Source organism: Anser brachyrhynchus (genome assembly GCF_964034855.1).
Source record: "Anser brachyrhynchus genome assembly, chromosome: 13".
NCBI lineage: Eukaryota > Metazoa > Chordata > Aves > Anseriformes > Anatidae > Anser > Anser brachyrhynchus.
The window spans coordinates 11856656-11877121 of record NC_137708.1 but is presented as its reverse complement, the minus strand read 5'-3'; the positions used below and the strand labels follow the sequence as shown (position 1 = coordinate 11877121).

Here is a 20466-nt window from a genome sequence, read left to right as displayed (position 1 = left end):
TGTGTGTTGAGAACACCTCTTTATTCACTTCTGTACTTGATTGGCTCTAATTTTCTGAGGTTACCTTTAATACACTTTGCATTCAATGCCACATTTTCTGTGCCATTTATTTACTGTTTGTTTACGGTTTCAATAAAAGCAGAAGAAACACAACCATAACAATTAAAAACATGTATTGTTTCTCTAAGAAAATTCTTGTAATTAGTATGTTAATTCCCCACAAATATGACCATAGCTATATTAGCAGCCAGTATTACCATATGCTTCTGGGAAGAAAATAATTACCAAATTGTTTAAGAGCCTTCTGGGAAAGGAGAATAGAAGATCTGATTTAAGATGGTGTGATGTCTTGAGAAAATTACACTGTGTCCCTGTCATATTTTTATCTATTATGGTGCTGTCTGCTTATGCATTTCCATTTGAGGAGTGTTATAATTTATCATGCAGCTAGAGATCTTCAGAATTAGAGCTAGTTATGTATCAGTAAGCAGAACATAAGAGGCTGTTTAATATGAGGCAGAAAGCTAGCCACTAGCTGAAGTTGGGGTTGGTCCCGTCAGAACTACTTGTTTGTCATTATGGAACCTTGTCATCAGAACTTTGAATTTAGACAAAATGATATGATTAGATTTTTTTAAAGACCATTATGCTATACTGTCTCTGTATTTGGAATCCTACCTGAACATACTTGTCATTGCTGTGTGTTAAAAGTTCCAAGACCTACCAAAGGAAAGATTATCTACAGCAGGATTGGTTTAAGACTCCTTCTGGGCTTCTGTAGCCCAGATAACCTTGGATATCTTCTGCTGATTCAGACTCTTGTGATGACTGCTGCCTCTTTCCTCAGCCTGGAAACACACATTTCTTGTCTAAACTATGGACTGTAAAGACAAGTAGTGCAGCGATGCCATATGCTGATAAATCAATGTGAGAGGAGTTTGGTGGATTATAGCATAATTTAAAAAGAAGAGGCTCTTCCAAGTCCAGGTATTTTACTTGCAATAGGAAAAAGAAACAAAGGTTAGTCACTTTGGTTTGTACTTATTTTGCACATATCATAAGGATTTTCCACTGTTTTAAGTCTTTCCAGTTCCTCAGCTTTATTATTTAGAGCAAGTGCAAAAACGTTCATTACCTTCTTAGTCACTTGAACATTCTGGCTAAGGACGCCTAAAAGAGCAAGTTAGGCTGAATCTAAATATATAGAGCATTCTTTAGCTATATCAGCAACTCCAATTCTTTGTTTCTTACAGGTATATAAGAATTTCTTGCAGAAATTAACTACAGAGAATGATGCAAATCTGCTCTGAAAGAACATAGACTTCTGAGAAATTACAATATACTCCTAAAAATGGTCTGCAACATTGTTCTGTTTCCCTTGCATGGCTACTCAAGCAGAATATATTTTAGTCTTTTTTTTTTTTTTTTCTGTGAAGTTGCACTAGATATACTGAAAGCCTGGAGGTTGCCTTGGAATTGGGGTGGGGAGTATTCTTTCACATGATTTGATATTTTAGAAGAATTTCAAAAGAAAAAATAAATAAATAAGCAAGCTTTGTAAGCCCTCAAGACTCAAAAGAAAAGAATGTTGTATTAAAGTTCGGTGAACATTTCTTGGGAAAATATCGCTATGATATAGTAAGATGGAAAATATATATTATGTTCATTCATTCTGGTTTGTTTTGCCTGATTGTCAGTTCGGAATCTTGCTTCTTACCAAAGAAAAAAATCAGCTTGCTTTATTTTCCTAATGAAGCAATTTAACTTTTCACAAGAAGCCCACGGTGTTTAGTATTTTAATGTCTTAAAAACTAATAATAAAATGCTGAAAATTGTAATAAACATGGTTCATTACAGTGTAAGGTAATGTACAGCAACTACTACATTTTAAAATAATATATTAAATCTCATTTATTTATCCATGAAATTTGTATTTATTCAGCTCAAGTACGCATCTTTCTAAAAATCCAGGAGGTTTGTTTGGAGGTGGTAGGAAACAGATATGAAGGCAATATTATTGGTATTATTGGAAGCTTGTTTCCTGATCAAAAAAGCAGATTTAGTCTATATTTTTTTTTCTATTAACATTGTATAAATATTATGGTTAATAGTGGATCCAACACTGATATTGATGAAGATCTGTCGTGGACAAGAGAACAGTCCAAGAAACAAATTAGCACAATCAAAGAGTACTCAGTATGAAAACACAAGGCCGTCTTCTGTTTGCAAAATTAAAGGGTTAAGAATATTCAGCCAATGTAATGATTTGATTAGTTCAGCATCAATAGGTACTTCATCATGGATAATAGCAGTGAATGGCCTTAGGTGTCTAATATTTGTTCATATGCATTCATTGCACTCACCATGACAACTCCTGTGACAGCGTACGCTATTGTGTGCACGCAAGTTAATAACACAATATATTTCTATGTCTAGGATATTGTGTTCAGACTAAAAGAAGATATTGTTAAGTACTGCTTTTCTAGCTGTAGAGTGCTGGCACTGATTTTGTTTTAATTGCTGAAACTGCTAAGTTTCAGTTTCCCAGAAAGAAGTGATTGCTGTGTTTTATGTTCTATGTTGCTGGAAGTGATTTCCATGTTATACTCCATAATAAATGTTAAAGAAAAGCTATACATTCTTTAGAAAGCTAGATTCCACAAAGAAACATCATGATTCTTTTAGTTACAAAGGTATTACCATGTGCAATTACATTGAAATGAGATTGTAATTGTACTGTGATTTGCTTAATTTTGTTGATTTTGTATGATAACACCTTATTTTCGAGTTGAGTTCTGATCATGCTCTTAAAATACTTTGTAATAACTAACTGACCCCTATATTGATTCTCTGAGAGTATGTGGTAGATATGAACACAACAAACAATACAGACTAAACTTGACCACAAAGACTGATCTAAGATATGAATCAGTGTGCAAAACTTGTATGCTGCATTATCCCAATCAGTTTAACTTTATTGTGGAAAATGAATTTATGATAATATACCACAGAATCATTATGCATTTGACCTTATTAAACTGGAGTAGAAGCAAATTGTATATCATTGACTTTAACCTTGGTTCACTGTGTAGATGAAAGAAAATAATTGCACTAGTAAAAATAATAAAATGGCTGCGTGCAGCTCTGCAAATTGAATGGACCTTGGTTCAGTGCTATTATGAATGATTTAGCCTATAGAAATGGAATTTTGTAATTAACGGTAAACGGGGACAGGAAAAAAATACTAGTTCACTGGCTGCCTTTAAGCAAGAATGGATGGATGCAACTGTATTAGCAGCTAGTTATAAATATTGAGAATGGTTTTAAAGACTAGAACAGAAGAAAAGGATGTCAGGGTGGAGATGGAAAGTGGCCTTAGAATGAGGATTTTTGTAATCCAAATGAGATCAGTAACTAAGGGATCCCTATTATTACAATTAAGAAAATGGAGCTAGTGAGACTTGCTTTTGTGACTGTGATAGAAATTTGACCCCAGGCACTGTTGAAAAAAAAAGGGAGTGGAAAGATGCCTTTGCTGAGGTTAATGCAAATATTCCAGTCCCCATTTTGGGTAAATAGCACATTTGCAATTGATGCTGCTGAGCAGAGGATTGGGTTGTAGGTATGTGTATTTGATGGTCACTTAGGTGAAGGGTATGCAGTCCTTCTTATTCCAGAACTGTTAAACCAGCAACTCCAACACTCAGAAAAGATACTGCAGAAATTGTCATTTAAGTGGCACAGTCTCCCAAGGCAACTTGAGATTTAGATTTTTAAATCTATTACTCAACAACAACAACAAAAATGTATGCTGCATGGTTATTACTTCTTTCCTTTTCCATCTCCAATTGCTATTCTTTCTTCCAGAAGGGATAGTCAAATTCTACTTTCTTCTATTAATTTAATTAGTACTGTATTGGTGTAACTGAGAGCAGAATTTGTCCTGTGCTGCTCAAATTAAATGAGAGCTCAATCAGGCTGATTCTTTCATATTACAGTGCATCTTCATTAAAATAACATTTAATACCATCTGTAATTTCAGCCCTTTAGTCCTTTTCTCATGCAGAGTATCACTCTGATAACATCAGTCAGGCAGGGCATTTTACTGCTTCCTTCACAGAAATTGGCTATTGCCAAATGTGTGTTGGGGGGGGGGAGGTAAGGGGGGAGGAGGAGGAGTGTGTGCAGAGGGGGCCCTTGATGAACATTTGAGTATTTTTCTTTGATATTACTGATGCAAAATGAATGACAAGATTTCATTTGTAATACAAGCATGTTAAGATTTTTTTATTATTTTTTTTTTGTGGCAAAGCAGTGCCACACAACGTTTACAGCCCAGCTGTTAACATGAAAGGGGACACACTGGCAGTATAACCAATACACAGTTGGCCTTCTTTGCTAGAGTAGTTTCATGCCAAACACATGAAGTTTTAATTATAAGCAGTTTAAAATATTTACACTGCTGCATTTTCTTATTCCAGTACAGAAACAAGATAAAAGTCCTTTTGAAATGTGATGACAGAAAGTATTTGATAGCAACACCATGCAATTGTGATGCCTAACTAATTAGTCTGAGTGAATATTTATGTTGTTGGAATTTCTATTATTGCATTCTCTGCTTAGTGATACTCTAAGTCCCAAAGTGTTGTTGCTCGAAAAGACCTGAAAGCAATAATCTTCCCTCCCTCCTTGCCTCCTTTCTTCCCTCCAAAAAGACAGTTGGGTCTGCTATGGGAATCAAGCACTACTGCTCAGGGTATTGCAATGCCTTTTATATGTGTGGTTTCTGGAATGAGATCCACAGCTCTGAGTGAGTCACTTAAGCATCCCCTTCAATGCATGTGTCTGAAGGTACGTTTAGCATCGAAGACCTTTTTCTGAATTTGAACATCAGCTCTTTTAAAGGCATAGCTAAGCTCACTGCCTTTTTAATATCACAGCTAGAACCAGAATGTGGTGGCTGCCTTTGTAAAATGTCTTTGGGATTAGCACAGATGCCCACAAAGAGATATGACTTGGGTTTTATGCCCTACTCAGTCTTGAAGCTCTTCTGTATGCCAAGAAATACTAAGACTTATTGGCTAGCAAAAGTGGAGGGGATATTCTAGAGCTGACTAGGAGATGAGGCATGAATTCTACATCAAAAAGTACTTGGTAGGGTTTTAGTTTGTTTGTTTGGTGGGTTGGTTATATAAAGATAATGAAACATTTCATCCCACTTTCTGGAGAAATCAGTAGTCATTCTGCTGATATGTGCACGTGTATGTATGTGTACAAATATGCACACATACATGTATATATGTATGTACATATATACCAGCTTTTTCCAGTGTTTTTTTTGAATGGTTACTTTGCATCAAGTGAAGTTCATGCTCATAAGTGCCCGTCAGATTGATTTGGAGTCTGCCTGGTGGATCAAACCCCACTGGGAAGCTAAATAGAAGAAAACTTCAGGTGCACAGATCATTGTAAATTCAGCAGGATTTGCGACGAGTGTTATTGAAGATCAGTACTCAGGCTCTTTCATGTATTTGAGCTCTCATTCTTACAATAGCTCTGATTTTCAGAATAGGTACCATCAGCTGAAAAGTAATTTTTTTTTTATTTTATTTTTAAGAAAATTCTAGTAACATGTTCCTGGTCTGAGAGAGCAAATCTTGGTGCTTTCTGTTGAGTACACTAGAGTGTCGTTTAAGATGGGGTGGAAAAAAATGTGATGAGCAACAGGAAGTTGTTGTGGTATCTGGCAATAGTTGGTAAGAACAAGTTTCCTAAGATAGACATGTTTTTTTTTTTTTAAATTCAAGACATGGATAAAAGTGTAAGACACAGCTTTGTCTAAATCTAAACTGCAATTTATGCAAGACGGGGAATAAGCTACTGCACAATTAACTATATCTTGTAAGTTTAGTAGTTATCCTTATTGTCTATCCTTTATCAAAGTAACATCAGAAAACTGTCTACATTGCAGACTAAAGTGTACCGTAGCCACACCTGAGGTTTAAAAGAGCTGTGTTGGATGGTAGGAGACCTTGCTGAGATCAAGGTAAATTAACCTTCCTGATCTTTCGTCATGGCTATGCAGCTCTCATTACCTAGACTAGCTCATATAACATTAACTTGGATATCTTACAGCTACACTGTTTTCCGTCTTTCAGATATATACATAATCAGTTTGCTTTTTTGTCAACCAAGGAAAAGCCAGCTGCTTATATTACACTCAAATCAAAATGTTTCCTATCCTGCTAGTCCCACAACATGTTACATCTACCTTCTTCCCAAGTTGCATGTAATAACTCTGAGTGTTTATCAGGTCTCTTGAAAGTTGTAGCCCAATAAGCGTACATATATATATATATATGTATGTATATATATTTCTGACTTGTATTTCAGTATTACCATGTTTCCTACAGTTAAACTCCTCCTCCATTTACCCAGTACTTCAGGTCTTCTATGAATTGCAGGATCTGCTAATCTCCCTCCTGTCTTTCCCTGTGGCTGCTCTGGCTCTGAGCTTGCATGTCCCTGGCTCGGCAGGATATCCGGGCATCTTTCCAGTGTCACAAATGGGATAGACAGACTTGACAACCCACATGATTAGCACGAATTTGAGTATTTTAATTTGGAAAAGGAAAGAAGAATAATGTTTTCAGACTCACTTCTAAATTGTTTTCACTGACTGTTGCCCCTAAAGAGTGAAGAACGGAGCAGTGAATTGGCAAAATAAAAATCAAATCCCCAATGAGTATGAAACACGGTCAAAGAGAGGAAGGGAGAAACACCAGCAGAAACTAGTAAATGCAGTCTACCACTAACATGTAGTGAACAAATATGTTTTTACTGCATGTGTATCTACACTCATAAGAAAGATGGCCACTCTATCTAAAGTACTCACCTCTGTGAATCTTTTCCTACAGTATGACCATTGCCTATACAACTATCTGTACAAGAGAGTGATCAACTCCATCTGTGATTACTTAATGATTTCTTTATCCTACACTTTATCTTTTAGGCCTTTTCTACTCTATTCAGAATGTTTCTTCTAAGTAACTCATTTTTCTACTGCTTTCAAACTTTTTTTTTTCTTTTACTTACATCATGTGAGAAAAATAAAAAGTGGCTTAATTTGAAAAATGTTTATAATCCTTATAATCTTTTTTTCCACCAAAAAGATTCAGAGGACCAATTAGTGATATACTTCTCTCTAATAAATGTTGCATACATCTACAATACAGTTCCATAGAGCACCTTCCCAACCCAGATCTCTGAAGCCCAATTGACTGGGGAAGGGTAGAAATTAATCAGAGGCTATTAATGAATATTCATGAGGGTTGTAATCAATGCTATACTTGTGCCATTGCATAAGTACAACATATGACTGAAGAAAAGTTGAACTCCTTGGATAATAACCAGGATGTTCTTATTACCTATTACAGGTTATACCTGAATGCAACTTTCCTCCTTTTTTTTTTTTTTTTATTGGTTGGTTGTCTTTAAAGTGAATCCCAATCTTTTGATTTGGTTTCAAAACAGTTATTCAGAGCCTCATAAGGCTTGATAAGCTTGATTCTCTGTAGCTAGCAGTCCATGCTCCATGACTTTGATAGCAAGTTATGTTCTGGAGTTAGAGCCTTGCAGGTAGGAAACCCAATTAGAATGTTTCCTAAAGGGCTTAGATGTGCTTGACTGCCCCACAGTGTAAAAAGTCAGGTAATTCCTGCAGTGCTAAATCCTTCAGTATGCTTTTTTGGGGGAAACAAGAACAACATATCAAGGAAATTATGCTGACCTTCTGCCTTGCAGGCAACCTCACAGATGATACTCTCAGGAGGCAAAGGGATCCTCAAGGTGAAGAAACATGGTCCTTATCGAGATTTGAGTTAAGATATTAATAAGTGCTCCATTGCAACAGTTACCTATGGGCATCATTTTCAGTCTCTCGCTTTCTTTTAATTAAAACTCCATTTGCTAGAAGTAGCTATTTAAGTCTTGCAGACTGTAATATTTTGTCAAATGCATGGATATGTAACACAAAAATATGTTCAATAATGCCTTTCATTCAGCTTTCATATATTTTGTGATGCTGGCACAATAAGACACAATAAAACATGGTACACTGCTTGCTCCTCTACCACTGATGTGAAAGCAGAATGCTATGAATATAAAAGACACTGTAAGCAAAATCATTGCAGAAAAGCCTGAGGCTCATCATTTCTTATGGTGTAGAGTTTTTTTGTAAAGATTCACAGAAGATTGATTTTTAAAAATATCTCAGATTTTTTTTTTCATTTTCTCTCCCGAATTTGTGAGAGTTCTTCCTTTTGAACAATGTCTGATGATCTGTGTTACTTCAGCCTTTCAGGCTATATGAAAACCTGTGGCTGAAATGCCATATACTTCTTCAGTGAGATCATCATCAGGAACAATTTTTAACATGCTTTAATCTGTGCTGCTGCATTACTATAGCAGGAATTTAGTTGGTGCCAGTTAGAACAGAAGTTTTATATACGAATACCTATTAGGTCTTAGATTGAAATTGCTAAATTATTTCATATCAAACACTTAGATCAGAGTAGTTTGGGGTCATAGTCTACCAAGTTGGACTTGATCTGAAGTGGTCACCTTGTAATAAAAAAAAATCCTTATCCTACTAATTGTATTTCCAACTGCAATGCAGTGCTACACAGAATATGAACTCAGGTTCTGCAGTTTTGGAGACAGGTGATTTAATACCTCTTGTTTCCGCATCTATACTTATTTCTTTGTACAAAGTAAAGTGCCATACCCACTGTGTGTTTTAGACTCCTGTTTCATAGCAGTGTTTCAGGGAAGTAGATTCTGCTGATCTTTGGTAAAAGGAATTTTCCATCTAAGGGGAAATTATCAAAGCCCCTCTTTTGAACTCATCAATACTCCTAAGTGGCAGCATTTACTTATTTATCTGACATTATTTGTGCCTGTGACAGCTTTTGGCTCATTTCTTCTGAGAGTAGAGGAAAACTCTCTTTTATGGACACTGGGTTCTCAAGGCAGGCATTTCACTGTCATTATTTATGATTTTTGATCCATTTTGGCATGGTTTCCTGTTAGTATATCTCATATTAGAATGGTATAATGAAAGCCTGAAGCAGGAAGAAGACTTTTTTTGTAAAATCTGTTTGGTAGCCTAGCTGGTCAGTCTATTATTATTTTTATATGGCTGCACCATTCCCACCAAAAGAACAGTTCATGAAATAAATGGGAAAAAAATTCTCTTGGTGAGAATGTTTGAAACAGTTTTATCTTAGTAATACCTTACAACAAAAAAAACGTAGGAATAGACATGCGGGAGCAAAGCACTAGAATGACACTTGAATAAATTCTGATATATACTCAACCTAATAGCTCTTTGAATAATGTTGAATCATTTCATGAAGTTCTACTTATGGTAAATAGTATTTTACCCCACAAACATACTATTGATTTCTGTAGAAGAATTTGAGAGGTAACATATTACCCAGCTTAAGAAACAGCTGTAGAGGTTTTTGAAAGAGGCTTCCCCAGTATGACTTCAGGCTGTACTGAAATCTTTCAGATATAGAAGACAAATCATTCTGTCATGAAACACATTGATCAATCAAACTCTCAGGAGAATCAGTGAGATGGTAGTAGTATGCATCTATTACCCAGACGTTAGAGAGAGGATATAGACTTCTACGTTCCTTGGAAGGAAACGTTTTATTATGAGAAAATCAATTACATTTATTTTATGAGGTTTATGGTGGCTTAGAGTTGAGTTCTTGTTTTTTTTGGTGTTGTTTTTTTTTTTTTACTCCATTTTATAGCTAGAACAATGACACACTGCTTTCCTGTGATCCTAAAGGTTCAATAGTCACTTCAAGTTGTATCAGAATGTAACATATTTCCTTTAAAATGATGCACGTAAGTTGAATGTGACATAGTCTTATGTCTGTCATTTATTTACTAGCCACAAAAGAAAACATTTGTCAAACAAAGCAAAATGAAACTCTGATTTAAATTTCTCATCTTTGTAACCTGGCAATTAGGTGTTGTTTTACATTAGTCACATGAGGTTGTAACAGGTTAGATGTACTCAATGAGACATGCTGAACATTTATTATCTCCAGACTATTTATATCCCTTGCATATATCTTCCGGATTATGTAAGGGATTGGCCCAAGATATAATTGGTCTCAAATCAAAAAATACCAAGAAAAAAGATGCAAGTGCTCCTAACTGAATACCTCAGTCAGGACAAAGAATGACTTTGGAGTCTTTATTGCTAAAGAAATGTAAGTGTAAAGTCTAATGCTTTCTTTTGGAAGCAGTCATGGAAAGTTGAAATATGAGGAAAAATTCTTGATTTCTAAATGGCAAAATTAATCTTTTTGGGCGGGGTCTTTATGCTGGCATTTGCCATTGGGCACCTGAGAAGTTTGCGCTACATTTGAACATGAAGCTGTGCTTATTTTAGGCTTACCACTCTAGAGCACAATCTTGCGTTCCTTGCACACCCAGCTGCCAAGTTCCTGCTGAGATCAGTGAGTGGGGTTTTTGTTGTGCATAAAGAATGAAAGATCAGGTTCCAAATAAATGTTTGGACAGAGCTACTACAAGACTTTACCCCTCTTGTAAAGCCTCTTGTATTGGTTTAAACTTAAAGCTTGAGTTCTCTTCTTCCTTGATACTCATTGTTTATGAAAAATGAATCAGGAATCATTTTCACTGTTGAACAATGCCAAGAGATTTTATTAGACATTTTTATGCGCACGGACCGTTCTGGAGAATAAATGTGCTCTTATGTTCGTTGCTCTCTCTAGTTTCTCTTCCTGGCAGCTATGACAATTATTTACCATATTCTTCCACACTGTGGTTAGAAAAGAGGCAATTAAAAAAAAAAAAAGATTGAAATCCTGACTCCATTGAAATAAAATTGATTTCTGTTACTGATTTCAGTCTCTTCCTCCACAGCACACTTATTTGTTTCTTGCTAGAATGAGAACTACCTTATGTTTTGTTCAGGTTCATTTAAAAAAATAAATAAATCAGGTTTTAAAAGCAACAAACCACAAAGCATAGCAGAAAAATCTTACTCGTGTTTGACAGCTTTTTAAATACTCTTAACAGTGCTCTTTGATACTCCAAATGGAATTTGATTTATTCTGCCTTAATAAGACTATTTATCTGCAAATTCTTTGTGGCTATTCACATTTATCCTTTGACTCAAGATGCTGACAGTGATCTGTCTTTGCTACAAAGCATGTTAAGCTGCATTGCACCTCAAACTCACTGACATTAACAGAGCTGTCCTCAAAGAACTGGTATATATGATCCATGGTGCTGTTTGTCTCAATTAAGATCATAGGTACATTCCTTTGAAGTAGCAAACAGGAAAACATGTTGTCCATTGGCCGAAAGAGTCTTGGCCCTTCAGAGAAGTAGAGGCTTTAACTCAGATTACAACATATATAAGACACCATTTTCTGACACATTTTAAGACTAAACAGATTTGGATTTGGAGGGGCTAGTTTGAGAAAATTGAATATTTTATCTTAGGTCATTATCACCCTCTCAGGTCATGTTTTACAATCAATTTTGAATTGATTTGTTATTTAGAATATTTTATCATCTTGTGAAAGAAACATTTTTAGGAAGTGTCCTTTCCACTAAAAAATACTTAAGTAGAAAATCACCGGTTTTACTAGCATCTAACACAAAGTTAACTGCCATGATTCAACAGATATATATGGATGTGTTGAGCTCCTGTATTTTGATTTAATTCAGTGCAATCACTCCTTTACTTTTCTGTCCATGAGGATCCTGAACTGAAGCCTACTCTAATCAGGGAGATTTCAACACATCTTAGAGTTCATGTCTCACACCCTTAAATTCAACGCATATTATAAACATTAGTTATTTTGCATTTCAGTGATCAGAGTTCTGCCAGAGTTCTCATAAAAGAACAACTACAGAGACCTACCATACAGACCGTGCATCAGATCTTCTTGCCTTCTTGCTTTTTCTCAGTTATTGCCGACTTGCTGGCAGGCAGTAGTTTCAGATAATTTCCATCTAATGGTTTGATATCATATAAAGAACAAAGGAAAGTTGTAATGAAACATAAAAGACGTTTTCATTCGCCAAAAAGAAACCGAATGCAGTTATTGAATGAGACAGTTCAGTATTATTGTATCCTGGAAAATTTCACTGAGTTGTAGCTAACAATATCTTATGCCTATAACTAAGCAGGAGTAGGAATGAGATTTATGAAGCAGAAACAATAATAAAAATTCTGACTTTAAATTGGCTGTACTTCAAAAATACATTGAGATCAGCATTGGATTCAGTTTACTCAAATAATTGCAGCCCAAATGTATTTGAGGGCATCTTCTCTTATACAGAAGAGAAAAAAAAAATGACATAACAATGGAACTAACGAGTATAGTTTGTCGGGGGTGACTGAATGTATGATTTCTCTCCTAGCATTAAAAGTGAATACAGAGCTGTGACGTGGTGATTACATCTCACCTAAAAGTGGTGATTTATATAGCTCCAAGCATATTGTTAGAATTTGGCCTTTTATCACATTCCCCCTTTCCATTTTTTCACTTCCAATCAAAAGGCTCATCGATTTTGCTTGGCTATGGTAGGGAGACTCCAATAAATAATATGGAAAAAAATGCTCTCTTAAAAAAGTAAATAATCAGCCAGTGCAGTGCAGTGAGATGAATGCTTGAAATGTTAAGACCATCAGTTCTTCAAAGGAGCATTTCTGTAAATATTATTTGGTCACTGAAGTCAACAGGACCATTCTAATGAGTAAAATTTTTGTGAGAGTCCCAGCTCGGAGCTTGCAATCAAAATTATTTTCTCATCTAGTATTAAATAGTATTCATTAAATGCACCCACAGAGTTGCTTGCAGAAATAGCAACATTACTTAGAAGTTGAGTTTAGTTATACAGGTGCATTATTTCACAAGAACATACAAATCAGCATCCTCTGTCCAAATGAGCTTATGCTTATTAGAATGAGAGTGAAGCATTTTGATGAGCAAAATTTAATATTTTAGGAGAAACAATAGGGAAGAATTTAGGCAGCATTTTTGTTAGGAAAGCAACATTATGCGGGATACTTTATGTAGGTTTTTGTTTTCCATTAAACTCAAACTTTCAAAACCTGTACCTCAAGGTTTCCAAGTACTTTGCTCAAATCTAAAGATTAAAGAAGACATCCTTTGACTTTATCAACACTGCTTTTAACCATTGTATGATTGCAAATAGTGTGGTTCTTCATTTCAGGCACAGGTGGTATAGAGAAGGATTGTTTCATGGTTAATGTGCATGCTACACCTTCCTTTTTATCTTACTTTGAGGTATTGGAGGTATCGCATACATGAGATCAAACTAGTTTTGGAAAACTTCCAAAAAGTTGCAGTCTCAATGGTTCCATCTACATGGGTATAAATGACTTTATAAAGTGTTGCAGAGTCTGTAGAGTCATGCTTTTCATTCTTTTTTAAACTTCGGCATATTTTCCCCTTTTTAGCTGAAAGAAAAAGTATTTCATTTTCTGGTAACGCTTTCTCCTTATGTAAGGATGAAATGGATTTCAAGTACATAAGTTCCTTCTAAGTATATATACAATCATAACTAAAAAATAATATTTTGTTACATGCTCAGCATCATTTCTCCTTATATTATATTATTTTCCTACCCATATACCTGTTCCTGATGATCTGGGTAAACAAGTTATGAAGGCCATGAATAGAAACTATTTTTCTTATGTTAGAAGAGTGATTTTTTTGCTCTGACTTATAACAGGTGACCCAGGTCCAGTTCCCTCACAGAAGTGTTACAAAGTTTATTCTGGTAGGATTGCTCAGATAAAGAAAGCCATACTCTACCAATTCAAGAAGCATGGAAGAAAAGTGTATAAATTGAATCCAATGTATCCTGGAAAATGGTCCCGCTCAGAGATGGGATACCACTGTCAGATGGAAAACAGGTCTTATCCAGTGTAACTTTTTTTTATCCTTCTTTGCTCTGTTGCGCAAAATATTAGAAATGCCAAATCATAAAATCCATACAGCGCATAACCCTTTTTATTTATTCTACAAAGTGCTATATGCACATGACACTAATATTAATAAAATGACTCCCCGGTAAATGGGCAACATAATTTTCAAATCATTCTTAAAAATCACAGTGATACAAAAACTAGAATTATACCATTGTTGCAAAGGATGAGTGAGAAAAATAAACGCTATCCACAAAGCTATTTAGAATTATAGGGTGTTGTTTGACTTGATAGATACTCTGCTTACTATGAAGGAAATAGCTTTTTAATTCATATGTACCTAGTAAGAAACTGCATAAAGTGTCTGAAGGAGTAAGATAAGAACTTGATCTCATTCCTTCTGAAGTTTCTTGATGCATTGATTTGGGTTACATCCTGTCTGATTGTATTGTATAATGATCAGATTTATGTTTATTCATTCCTCTACCTAGAAAAGCATTAGAATTCAAAATCAAGTATGTTTGGCTTTAAGAATGTAGTCTTCTAGTAAAACAGCAGCTACACTAAGCCATTTACTGGAGAGAATTGTTACTAAAGAGAGGATCCATTACAGTTTTATAGAGAGAAATCATAAGTCTATACTTCACATTTCTGGGAAGGCATTAACAATAAACCGGATAGGAAATCTTTCAAAATAACATGAAGGAAAATAATTGTATGATCACTGGAGAACCTTGAAGAAACTGATAGTTATACTTGTAAAAATTACAGTAGGAATACATCCTTTACAAACGTATTGTAAATGGAAAGGTTTATTATCTTTGTTGCATTTTGAGCACCTCATTTTTCTGGTGATCATATGAAAATGTTCAAATGATTTTTAGCAACTCTGCTCCAAGGGAAAGTTCTTTTTTTATTATATTTTTGTGTTGAGCTTGGAGGAAAGGCTAGGTGATTTCCAAATTCGTGACAGGGACACAGGAAAGAATGGAATAATAAAAATTGGGATATTGTGGTTTACTGATAACATATCTTATGTTTACATCCCACTTTCTTAGCTCTTTCAGCAACCAGTGAAAGAAAGAGACATGTTTAGATACACAGCTATCATACATTTTTTTATAGAGCTCAACAGCTGTTCAGTACTACACAGCAATGTTATTGTACTATGGTTAGGGCAGGAAATAAATGTTTTCACTGGATCTGACAAATGCGTTTAGTTGATCAAAATATGAAAATATGAGACTGAATGTGGACAGCAGAATTCTAACTTCTGTGCGTTAAAAATTCAGCAAATTCTTTTGCGGCGTCAAGAGGGTCAAACTGTGTCTGTATGTCTCAGTCAAGATGACATACGGCTACAACAATGGAATACAATCTTTTTATTAATTTACTTACATAAAAGTGCACCAATATGTTTCTCTTCCATTTCTATGCAGGTTGCCCATTATTGTCAATGGAAACACCACAGAATAATATGCCTTTTGGTGTCTTTAGTGCTTTTTCAGCAACAAAACCAGCATGTTCATAAAAGGAGTTTGATATAGTATTCTTAGTTTTTACAATTTTCAAGGAATATTCAGAAAGAAATATGTATTTAAATATAACTTGGGCACCTAATTATATGTGAGAGTAAGTTTCAGAATGGAAATTCTTACTTTGGGATTGGTAAGAACCTAACATTTTCCATTGGAATACATGAAGTGTATTTACAGACAATAGATAAGGCTCTTACTATCACTTTCAGGTATATAAATATCTGTAATAACCACTTTGTAGATGACAAAATGGTAGTATGCGGGGCAAGATTTCTTCATCATAGACTAATACACTTGCCCTCATTTTAACCTCACAACACTCTAAATTAGGACTACTGAAGTCAGTAGCACTGAAGTCAATAGCTACAATGAATTGCACTAAGGTCAATAGCATTATGCTACTGTAAAATTGACATAATCACAAGAAGAATCTGTCTCAGTATCTCTAACTGTCAACTGTCTCTTTCAGCTACCTCCTTCAACTGTCAATGACTGTGCGACACTTGGACTCCCAGGAAAAGCCATCTAGCACAGATGGGGACAAAGAAAGGAAAATAAATGCTACAGTCAGGCTTATAAATCTCTTCTGAGACAGGTAAATAAGGAGATGATATACCAGAGAAGCAATCGTAAGTCAATACTGATTTTTTTTTCGATGTTAAATAGAGATAGTATAATAGCTAACTGATGAAGATATTGTATGGTGGAATTTCTGTTTGTGGTTTTATAAATAAGTGACTGTGTTTCCACTCTTCTTTGACCAGGGTACACCTCTGGAGAACTTATCTTTCAAATTGTACTGATTCTTATCTGCAAAAATAAAAATCAAAAATCATATTCTGACAGAGAATACAAGCAAACTGGCTCTAGAAAATTACTTTTTTAAAAGTTAAAATCAAAAGTTAGACAAGAGAGAATAAAAACATGATGAAGTTATAATCATTTATATAAAATGGATAGTTTAAGAAGAGTAATTCTGAGCAGCTTACTTTGTCAAATATCATATTTCTACAAAATGGCTGATGAGTACGAGCATTTCCATGTGATTTAAGGGAAACTGAAGGCTACTGTTTACATTAGAAACGTCATCACTTTACAGCGTTAAAGTCATAATGTTTTCTCCATCTCCTACTCACTCTAATTTGTTTGACACGTTTATCCAGAGAATGGGGATATGCTGGTAGTTTATTTTTGAGTTCTAAATGGGTGCACAGCAAGAGTTACAGGGGGCAAGTCATTATGCTAAGTTTTTCTTGTGAAGGGTTTTGTGGTGACTCCGCTAACACTGGAAGCAAGTCTCAGTTCTGGTATATGGGTGAGGCTTCACTGACTTTAGTAGAGTCAGACAGAGTTAAATAGCTGAATGTCTGACCTTACATATCATCAAGAGGCACGTGAGTGTTATAACCTCCTTGCTATTCTGGGTCTTTAATGGACTTTCCTGTTACTACACATTGAGAGAATTAGCAATTTTTGTTATGTATTACCATATTATAACTTAAGAGTTAAGCAGGAGAGATTTTCACCATGGAAAGTATTAAGAGAAAATTTGCTCTAGTTTGACAGTAATTTCCATGATATAAAGAGAAGTATGTATGAAACTTTTGAAAAGTCTATTCTCTGTATGCAATTAAATTATTTATATTGTGTATAATTAATATGTTCAGTGATTTTGGTAAAGAGGCTTAGCTTTTAATCCTCCTTTAAAGATAAGAGATCACAGAAGTGAAATGCAAATTTGAGGTCTTATTTTATGTTTGTACAATAATATCAAGCATTTTTCACTGTGGTTGATTGTTAAAAAATACAAATTATTTTTTAAAAAATCCAGAAATCCCCATAGGCTAATGATTACATTATCAATGCAAGCAAATTCCTCAGCACAACGCTGAAAGAATTAGGCATAACAGCAGTTCAGCACTGTCTGAATCTATGGTGCAGCAGCTGAGAAGTTGTTTGAAATACCTTAGTTTCCCACAGATAATTTGAATAGCTAGTAAGTAGAGTAACTGAATGCTCCAAATACACTTATTTAAGGATAAATCTTCCTGATTTCAGATGCTATAGAGTCCCCAAACACTGCTGAACTACCAGTTTCATTTAATGAGGTTGAAGAAAGTGAGAAATAGAGAACAGACAGACAGATTCCAGATTCTCTAACAACCTGTGGCAGGACACTGCATGCAAAGAAGAGATGTCATGACTTTGGTCTGTGAAGTATGTGAAGCTAGTGGCCATACACTCAGATAAGGAATAAAAAAGGCCTGCGCCAGAGCAACCCTGAAACCTGTGAGAGTTGGGGTCTGATTCATGCATTTCTACTGGCACATTTACTCAAGGTTTAGAGTGGTGGGAAAATTTCAAGAAGTTCAATACATGCATTTTCCTCTGAGATACATATATATCTCTCACTGTTGTTGAAGTTCACAGTGAGCTTCATAGAGTAAATCAGTTTATGGAAGTAAGCAAGCTGCTTAGAAAATTAATGAAATTTGATTTCTTACTGATTCACATACAACAGTCTTCCACTTTCCCTTATCTTTATAAAGCAGCTATCTTCCAGCTTCCAGTGAAGGGATTGATAGACTGATGTGCAAATGGACATCTTGACAGTGTGAACCTTACTTCCTTAGGAAATAGTTCTTAAAATGTCATCAGGCTTTTACTGTCTTTAAAAACAAGTTTCTGATTCTCCATAGAAATCTGGTGTAGTCTGAAACATGGAACTGCAGGAAAGTCGTAGGAAAAGGAATCTCTCCAATGAGGTTTCAAAAGCTGTTCTCCAAAAACAAGAAGTTTTGTTTGGTTAACCCTACGTGATCACTGGAATTTCTGTGACTCTGAAGGCTGCACATTTGAAATATTTTCTATCTTTAATGCAGGTGGCAGTCAACAACCTACTACATAGAGACTACATGTATGAAGTCTCTATATGTTGAGTTAGCAAGTTCTTTTTTTCCCATCTTGCAATCATTTCAGAATTAAGAAAGCTGAACAAGACACGCTGTGTATATATCATTAAATACAGATCCACAACTACAGTCCATATTTGCCTTTTAAACTGTCATACACTAAAGAAAAAAGAAATCACATGGCCTATTCTTTGTTACTGTTGCAATGATTAATATTATTAGTTTTTTTGCAAGTTTCTGTGCAAAAATGTCAGGCATATTATCACTTCAGCCAAGTTCTGAAAGACCCTGTTGAGCCATCCTACAGGTTAATATTTCATTTGTTTAATTTTACTATTGGAATCTTCATTTAAACTTCTTTTAATCTCCATTCCATGAATCTATGATTTAGTCACTGAGCAGCTGTATGCCACTAATTAAGACACAATGGGATAAAGCAAGAAATTTGATAGCTGAAGTTAATGGGAGCAACAAATATTCACCCACATGAAAGGATGCTTACTCGGTGTCAGTTTGCATTAAGTTGTACATTATTAATAATTCTATCTAATGAGATAAATTGCAATACTAAATCTATCTACTGAAAATAGTAATAATAATTTAAAAAATTGCAAAAGCATGAAATTGTTGATAACTATAAATATACGAATTGTATGAATACAGTCCACACTAATATTTTATGATCGGAAAATAATTTATACCATAGAAGGATTTTGTCTTACAGTATGGGGATGAAAACTTAATCTGATTTCTCGTTCTAGAGAACAGACCTCCCCAAAGAGTTTGTCTGAGAAACAAATACAAGCATCTGTCCACATTTTGGCAATATTTGTCTGAAGAGGGTTGAAACTCATTTAATTTCATTTGAAAATATTTTACATCCCCTGTGTTTACTTTGAAGTTGAGACTCAAGAATACAAAGGAAGCCTCAGCACTGGAAACATTTATTAATCAGATCAAACCAGTGCATTTTATTAGGTCTTTTTGTTCATGCTAGTTGAAATTATTTTTCAGGATCTAGCAACTGTCATAACTTTCTACAAAGAAAATCTGTCATTCACTAAAAAGACTCTTGTTTAATGAGAAGATGCATCAGGCTAATTTTGGAGAGTGTCCCAACCATTTCATTTTCATTCATTGTCTCTGTCTTTAAAAAGAAAAAATAATAAAAAATCTATGATGGATCTCTGAAAATCTATCATGGAATTGAAGCTTTTTCAACTATTTTGAAAATCAGAGAGAAAGATTATAAATTCAGTCTTGTAAACACTGTTACTGTTGGTATACAGCATGTTGTGTTTTATACACAATAAGATATCACAGCAAATTATATTTTATTTCACTTACTCATGTGCTGTTAATAACTCTACCTCTCTCATGCACAGAGTAAGTAACTGCATTTTTCTGTTGTTTCTGCCTTGTGCAGACCCCAAAACATGATTTGTCTGATACCCTCTCTGTACCCCATCATTTCAGTGAGGCTTCCAGATTCATGGTTCATTCCAAGTGCAAGAAAACAAGTATATGCTACTCAAGACGATAGTGACTTCTGTCTACTCTAGTATCATGTCAAAAATTTTATCTTCCTTAGGATGCCAGAAGAATGCTGGTCATTATGAGATCTGTTTTATTTCTACTGCTTTAGACCAACTGACTAAAGAAACAAATCTTGCCTAGCTAAAGGTAGTTCTGGAGTATAAAATAACAGTAATTAAAAATTGTTCAAACCCAAAAATTAACAATAATTAATGTACATTATTCATTTTAACATAAATTTCACTCAAACCTTCAAACTAAGAACCATATTAAAATTTATGGATTCATGCAAATTGCACAAACTGTGCTCGGTAGTAAATTTTTTAAATACGTTCCACATTGTTTTGCCAATACACCGTCCTTTAAAATCATCCTATTGATTTTCCCCACTTTATTGCATCCAATCTTCAGCACTACCTAATATCCAAAATATATTCAGTTGTATTTTAGAAACACACCATGT

At 34.8% G+C, this 20466-nt stretch overlaps 1 protein-coding gene across 22 annotated transcripts in view; it reads left to right on the top strand.

The window, feature by feature from the left end:
- SLITRK4 (SLIT and NTRK like family member 4) overlaps positions 1 to 20466 on the top strand; it is a 242968-nt gene that overhangs the window by 187547 nt on the left and 34955 nt on the right. For 16 of the 22 annotated variants that reach the window (XR_013939058.1, XR_013939059.1, XR_013939060.1 and 13 more), the window contains one exon: positions 16025 to 16150. The gene's annotated coding sequence lies outside the window, so the exon portion shown is untranslated. Of the gene's footprint in view, positions 1 to 1253; positions 3106 to 5971; positions 6047 to 16024; positions 16151 to 16319; positions 17576 to 17613; positions 18263 to 20466 lie in introns of those variants that run through there. The other 6 variants (XM_080554682.1, XM_080554670.1, XR_013939062.1 and 3 more) reach the window with 5 other exon arrangements.